This window comes from Drosophila ananassae (genome assembly GCF_017639315.1).
Source record: "Drosophila ananassae strain 14024-0371.13 chromosome 4 unlocalized genomic scaffold, ASM1763931v2 tig00000070, whole genome shotgun sequence".
Classification (NCBI taxonomy): Eukaryota; Metazoa; Arthropoda; class Insecta; order Diptera; family Drosophilidae; genus Drosophila; species Drosophila ananassae.
This window is the reverse complement of record NW_025319040.1, coordinates 215359-223661: the sequence shown is the minus strand read 5'-3', so window position 1 is coordinate 223661 and position 8303 is coordinate 215359.

The window sequence follows — 8303 nt, the reverse complement described above, 5'->3', positions numbered from 1 at the left end:
TTTCAAGATCCCAGTACAGTCCAGGTCCTCTGGACACTCGCCAGCTTCCTCCGACCACATATGGACCCGTTCCTCTAAAGAAAAGGCGGACGCCTTCGTCAAACACCTGGAGGATAGGTTCTCCCCCAAAATGACCACTCTGGAAGAGGAAAGAATTGCTATAATAAATGATCTTAATGATTTCTATGCACACTCACCTTCTCCCCCCTCGGCCCCGATTTTCTTCAGGCTGGAGGAGCTCCAAACACAGATTGCTGCTCTGGCGACCGCGAAGAGCCCTGGGGAAGACCAAATCCAAAACGCCCTTATCAAATTACTACCAAAGAAGGCAGTCCTCTACCTATTGCATATTTACAACTCTGTTCTAAGACTCGGCCATTTCCCCCATCAATGGAAACTAGCTGTCATCACCATGATCCATAAGACGGGGAAGCCAAATCATTGCCCGGACTCCTACAGGCCCATAAGTCTCCTCTCCGGCTTTGGAAAGCTGTTTGAGCGCCTCCTTCTCTCCAAGCTTTTCAAGTGTAAGAACTTTGCGGAAGCCATACCAGAACACCAGTTTGGCTTTCGCCCAGAACGCAGTTCGGAACAGCAAGTGTTGAGGGTCACGCAACACATCCTGAGAGCATTTGAAGAAAAGGAACACTGCTCGGCCATCTTTTTGGACTTCTCGCAGGCTTTCGATAGGGTTTGGCATGAGGGACTTCTCCAAAAACTTTCCAAGATTGTCCCTAAACAACTACACAAAGTCCTCACCAGCTACCTCCAAAACAGGACTTTCAAGGTGAAAGGAACTGGTGGAATCAGATCCAGGCTTGGTTCCATCAGTGCTGGAGTGCCCCAAGGGAGCATCCTCGGCCCAATCCTATACTCGATCTACACCTCTGACATGCCACTCCCAGATGCAGTTCCCATTATCTCCAGGAACTGTACTCTTACCCCGACCAAGCTCCTTCTGGCCACATATGCAGACGATACAGCGGTACTTATGTCACACAAACAGCCAAAGGAACACGCAAAGCATCTGCAAGCATACCTCAACGTCATCTCCGAATGGGCAAACAAATGGCGCATGACCTTCAATGTTAAAAAATGCGCCCACGTCTCCTTCTTTTCTGGACAAAATATGACCCAAACCAACCAGACGAAACTCCTCCTCAATTGACAGATCATACCTCAGGCTAACAAATACAAATACCTTGGGGTCACATTGGATAGGAAAATAAATATGAGCCTTCACATTTCCCTCCTTTGCATAAGGCTGAGGGCTAGGGCAAAGAGTCTTGAGTGGCTAATTGGTCCGCACAGCCCCCTATCCAAACCCACCAAGGCTACGCTGATTAAGCAGCTTATTATCCCCATCTGGCAACATGCCATCCCGGTCTGGGCATCGCTGGCCTCAGATTCGGCAGTGATGAAGGTCCAATCTGCCACAAACGCCATTATAAGACGATCACTGGAAGCGGGTAGGCACACCACTAATAAGGTCCTAGCCAGCACCTTCAACATTAAAACACTTGAGGAGATTTATGGAGCACAAAGTGCTAGACTCGCTTACGCCCTATTAATGCATGTAAATCTGGCAGCGCAACACCTTGGCCTTAACCCAGTTACCCCCGTCAGCACAAAAAAACAAAGACCCAGACTATCCAAACAAGTCCTGGATCATTACAATGACAATGGCAACGGACAAAACAAGCGAGTCCCACCGAAATCCTGCACTATCCCGACTCTCCTTAGGCTTGAGATAAAGAAGGAGAACGAAGGCTCCAACAGTGATGTATCCAGGACCAAATACGTACACCCAAACCTTTCCAGCAAAGGGATTGACCGCCTAGGTGAGAGGGCTATAAACTGGACTAGGAGATCTTTCATACATGGGGAAATTACCCGCGAAAGGGCTGCTAGGATGGTACGAGGCCAACCCCTATCTATCAGGCGACTTGTCCTACCAGACGAAATAATCCTAACAGGGGAAAAATACTTCCCACCACCTGTCATCGACCTGCTAAACAGCGAAGGATCCTCCTCCGAACCCCATGACTGATCACAATTTTTCTCCCTGGGGACCTAACGCTAGCCCCTCCGGGACTGCCTCTCCAAAACACAAACCGATGCAGCTTAACCCGTGACTACTCACTGGCTCCTCCGTAGAAACTCCTCCCATATTCCAGCATCGGCGATGATTGTATGGTGTGGGTGTGTGGGTGTGTTCCAACGCTGCCTCAAATCTCCCGGCAACGATGCATTTTAATAGAGGGGGCGATCAAAATTGTCAGACACAGAAACAAGATCGCACAGCCACTGCTCCTGCTTGAGGAATATATATTACAAATTTGTCTGACTGCCAGTCTCAGGACATCATACTCACCTGTGCCTTCTCTCCTCTGGCTACAAAATGGGATATTTCTGGAACAGGCCACCCACAGTTCGCTCGGCCATCCACTACCAAACTTGACGATGTTCCATGTCCTAGATCGTCGGCAACCTGAAACGAGAAAAGAAGATACAAAAATCTTACAAGGGGTTCTACATCAAAGTGCTATTGGAACTCATCTTATTATATCTCCTCCTTCAAAGCTCCTGTCCAATGATGACCTTCCTCCTGCTTCTCTTGCTCCAAATGATCCTAACCACGAGCGCCCATTCTTGCTGGACATTGTTCCTGGAAAGAAAAGAGAAAAATAAAATAAAATATAAAAATAAAATAAAAAATAATCCTGACGCCGCTAAAACCAAACAAAATTTAGCCTACTTACATTTTCTTTGACCCTTCACGAACGTGCAAAACCTGGAGGAATAAAGGGCAAATTGAAATAAGACCCTGGATCATGGGAAAACACATATATATATTTACCTGGAGATTGCCATCCCACGCTGCCGACACCGAGGAACTGAAATGATGGAAAATTGAAATTAATACGCTCCAAATATGCCCCCTGAAGAGAATTGATGCCTGAGAAGCTATTGCACTTCCAAAGGATGGCACCTGCTCCAGTATCATCTGCTTACCTGTCTGCTCAATGTCGTCCCAAATTGCTGTCTTTTAATCTTGTCTTGAAGTCCTCATTGTTTACATGTTTTCAATGTTTACATAATCATCCGTCTTCTTCTTAATACTGCATTCCATGTTTTTGATCCAAAAATTTCCTATTACGACGCTGACTGCCGACTTACCAACTATCTGTGATACTCACCTGTGATAACCCTTATCCACTTGACGACCTCCACTGGATTCACCTGCAAACGTACCTGATTAGCTTAAGGAAAAACACCGACAATTGGAAGACTAATAAGAAGAAGAAACCATAACAAAACTTACCCTCAAAGACGACACGACCCGATGCACCAGAAAGACGACGCCCTTGAACACGCCAACTGTCAAAATCCCCTGTCCCACAAAGCCGTCCCTCAATGTGTTGTCCTAAATGTCTCCCTGAAATGCAAAAACTCACAAACTCTTAAATTTTCTTCCTATATTTACACATTTCTGCGATGAGTGCTGCCAACCTGCCAGGCCTGGTGGTCGGAGTTGCCACCTGGGGCAAAGCACTAGAAACGAGAGCTGCCAACTGGTCCCGCCTGGCATATGGAGTTGCCACCTAGCGCCAAGACGACCATGGGACGAATGCGACCCGACGACCCCAGAAACAACAACTGGAGAAAGTGCTCTCTCCAGGAGCCCGCCAATTTCATGGAAAGTCTCCCGGAACAAAAGTTGCCCTCTGGGTAATACTCCGGGAGACATTTCTCTTCCCAGCATTCTCACAACCATTTGGGCCCTGGAGCAGCGAGGACTGGTCTTAAACCAGCCCGCCAAATCTTTGAAATTTGAATTTGAATTTGTTTAAAGTGTAAAACGCCAAGTAAAAGTTATTTGTAAAATTCATACAATTCCTTTAAAAGAAAACAAATAAAAAACAAGAAAGGAAAGCTAACTTCGGGCGGAGCCGAAGTTTATATACCCTTGCAGTTGAGTTGCAGTCCGCTAGGTGGCGCCACGCATCTTATATTATTAGATATATAGCGGATCGTATATAGTCGGCCGATCCTTATGAAATTTGGCATATCGAATTATTTTGCCAAAAGAGGAATCCATTGAAACTCATATCCTTCTAACTTGAAAAACAACGAAGTTATAGCATTTCCGATCAATCAGTTATATGACAGCTATAGGATATAGTTGGCCGATCCTTATGAAATTCGACAAATCAGATTGTTTTTCCCAAAATAGAATCTGTACCAAATCCCATCTTTCTAACTTAAAAAACACCAAAGTTATGCCAATTTTGATCGTTCTATGACAGCTATAGGATATAGTCGGCCGATCCTTACGAAATTTTGTACATAAGATATTTTGGTCAAATATAACATGTGTAGAAACTCCCAACCCTCTAACTTAAAAAACACCAAAGTTATGCCAATTTCGATCGTTCAATGACAGCTATAGGATATAGTCCGATCCTCCGATAGTCCGATAGTCCGATCGATATAGGCCGATCCTTATGAAATTTTGTACACAAGATATTTCGGTCAAATATAACATGTGTGGAAAGTCTCAACCCTCCAACTTAAAAAACACCAAAGTTATGGCATTTCCGATCAATCAGTTATATGGCAGCTATAGGATATAGTCGACCGATCCCGGCCGTTCCGACTTATATACTGCCTGCAAAGGAAAGAAGGGTGTGTGCCAAGTTTCAACTCGATAGCTTTAAAACTGAGAGACTAGTTTGCGTAGAAACAGACAGACGGACAGACGGACCGACGGACAGACGGACAGACGGACAGACGGACATGCTTATATCGACTCAGGAGGTGATCCTGATCAAGAATATATATACTTTATAGGGTCGGAGATGTCTCCTTCACTGCGTTGCACACTTTTGACCAAAATTATAATACCCTCTGCAAGGGTATAAAAAAACAAGTTGAAGTGACTTATTAATTAAAAGGAGACTTAAAAAGGAGATATGGAGGACACAAGGACAGAAATACAAAAGGAGATGGACAATTTCAACCTGGACAACATCGAGCCATTTACTTCGTTGGACTCCTTTGAGATGGCCATGATCTGCAGGCCTTATGGTGGTGAGTCCACTGAAAAAATTGAACTTTCTTCCCCCTATTCGGGGCGTCACCCAGGATCCTCATTGCAATCATCAGATGATTCCTGCGTGATTGTGTGTGACGCCAATTTAAGGACTCCCCCCGCTGACCCCTCTTCAAAAGCGAAGAGCCCGCCAAAAATAAATACAAATAAAATATCCCATACACACACACACACACAGCCAGATCCACTTTCCCTCTATGACCCCTCTTCCAAGGCGAAGAGCCCGCCAAATGCAATAGATAAGAGTAATAAGACAACAGTTCCAATAAGCACACACCCCCATACACTCACACAAACACAGCCACACACACATACTGCACCACTTTCTTCTCCCTTGCCTATGGGGACTGAAATTGGCGCGAAGCAATGCACCCAAGCACACTCACAGACACACACACACTATACCTCACTTTCCTCTTCCCTGACTACGGGTCCTGAAATTGGCGCGAACATTGAAATACAAGCAACCAAGACCTTAGCTTCCGCCTTGCCCAAAAAAACAACAAGCCCTACAGCTGATCGTGAGCCACCTGTTGGTTCAAACACAGCCATAAACAAAAACAATAAACGGCTGTTGTCTTCCTCTCCAACTACGCTAACCAACGACATCAAGAGAGCCAACCGGGAGTTTGAACATGTTGCGCCCAAGTTGGACCAGCTGGCCCATCCAAACAACAACACAACAAAAAACAACAAATCGCCTATTAAAATTTTATCTGATGAGTTGTTGAGAAACTTTTTCTCACAACTTAAAGATAGCGATGCAAACCCCCCTCCCCCCAATGCCCCCAAAACCACATACAGCCAGATTTTGCAGCAGGAGCCCGAATATTCATCCCCCACCAGACCCGCCAAACTCGCCACAATGAATCAATCAAGTAAACCAGCCCCTAAAAAACCAACTCCGCTTAGAGCCAGCGAGTCCAGCTCGGCAGACATGGGCCCCGTGGTTTTTAATGTTAAAGCTACGGTCCACACCACGCCCAATCATAATCCTCAGGGTCCTGCACTGATGGATGTTTCCTCCCCCTTCCATTACAAGCCAGAAAAGACTCCTGTCTTCAAGAGTCTTTATGCCCAACGGCTCTACATGGAACGGGTGGAAGCAAGAGCTGAGGCCAATAGGGTAAAGGGAAACGGGGCCAGGGAAGGGGCCCAAATTAATGGAAACAGCAGCAATAGAAACAACAACATTAAAACTCCTACAGCGATGGCCCCTCCCATTGTCCCCCTTCGTAAGCCCCCGGTCCCGCTAATGTCCTTGTCCTTGCCCTTCCGTCCGCCTACGAATGCCCTTGCATTGGCCCAATGCCACCGTTGCCAAAAACATGGGCACAAAAAGGGCTCATGCAGACGAGCCTTCGTCTGCATGAAGTGTGCAGGGCAGCACCCCACCACAGCCTGCAAAAAGCCCAGACATGTACCCCCTCGATGCTGCAACTGTGGGGGTCGGCACATAAGTGCCTATAAGGGTTGTAGGGTCTTCCAGGAGGTGAAGAGAAGAGCGGCCCAGGATACCCTCCGCCCGGTTGCTCCGCCTGAGCGTCAGCGGAGTCACCGCCCACTAAAGAAGGACGTGGGTCCCTCCCAGAACCGAAACGAGCCGAGCAACAACAACTACTGGACTATCCTTCAAAATGACGAAATGACTCCTACCCCCCACCATCCAATTAAACAACGGCCCAACAAGGACCCGCGCCACCACTCGACAAGGCAACTGCAAAAATCCCCCCATCACAGGTCAAGGATGGCCCAAACAAATCCGGACCGAAGGCTAAACCAGCAACGGCAACATCCAACGGAACAGCGCAGCAACTACAACCCATTTAGGCAACAGAGGCGACCAAATCCGGCAGAGGCGCATCTGGCTCGCTTTCAGGAGAGGCTCCAACTGGAGCAAGAGGGAAAGGAGCGCTCCCAACGGCTTGGAGGGCAGGGATGGCCAACTCCTCAGGAGAGTTTGATCCAAAAACGGACTGGCGCAGCTCTCAAAAACTCGCGCCAATCCTGTGTAAAATCCCAGCTGCACTGGCACAAGCTGCTGGAGAAACTGGCATTCACCCACGAGGCTGCCCAGTCCAAGCTGCTGGAAAAAGTGGCTTCTATCGAGAAAAAAATAAATAAATTGTCAATACTGTTTATTAAAATTACAAATATGTTTGACATAACAGAGGCCTCACCGGACAATGACTTTCTAGCCAACTTATCCTGCTCTATCCAGACAATCGAAATGGCTTCGATTTTAAATAACAGCCTAGACGCCAATGACTGTCCCTATGCCTAAAGCTCCCAAGAGCTTAAAGATTGTCTCCTGGAACGCTGGGGGCATCCATAACAAAATTGACGAGCTCTCAGCGTTCTTAAGGGGACGTGATGTTGACGTCCTGCTCGTCAGCGAAATTAGGACATGGACCATTGATATCCCTGGATACAAGGCTTACACTGCCCTAAATCCGGTGTCGCAGCGCAGAGGGGGTGCTGCGACAATAATTCGTAGCGACCTTGCCCATTCGGTCCTTGTACCTAGAAATGAAGAAGCAGTACAAATCTGCCCTATTGCCGTACAAAATGTCATGCTTGCCTCCATCTATTGCCCAGCATCTGTGAAATGGCAAAACGACGATTTTCCTCGCCTCCTCAAAGGGATAGACCAACTATGTAATCCACAATCACTGAGGTTCATCATTGCGGGGGACTGGAATGCAAAAAACCAGATGTGGGGAAACGCTCGTAGCTGCAACAGAGGGAAATTGTTAGCGGAAGCAGTCCAAGCAAAAAACAGATAAAACATACTTGCTACAGGAGAGGCCACTTGTTATCCCTTTAACAAAAAGGCAAATCCCTCGGCAATAGATTTTGCCGTGTATTCGGGTTTCCTCCCTACCCACATCTCCATCTCATCGGTATCCGAATTATCCTCTGACCATGTCCCACTCATCATCAATGCGGCACTGGGCACAACTCCTTTAATCAGTCCAGATGTCGAACAGGCTGCGCCAAGACCTCCTCCCCTCCCACGAGGATCTCACAGAATCAAAGCATTCAGGGACCATCTGGAAAAATACATTCTTTTAAATACTGAAATAAACAGTGGGGAGGATATTGAAGACTGCGTTGGCATCTTACTTAAAAACATTGAGAGCGCTGCTTTACACGCCACTCCCACCGCAAACAACGCCTCCCGATA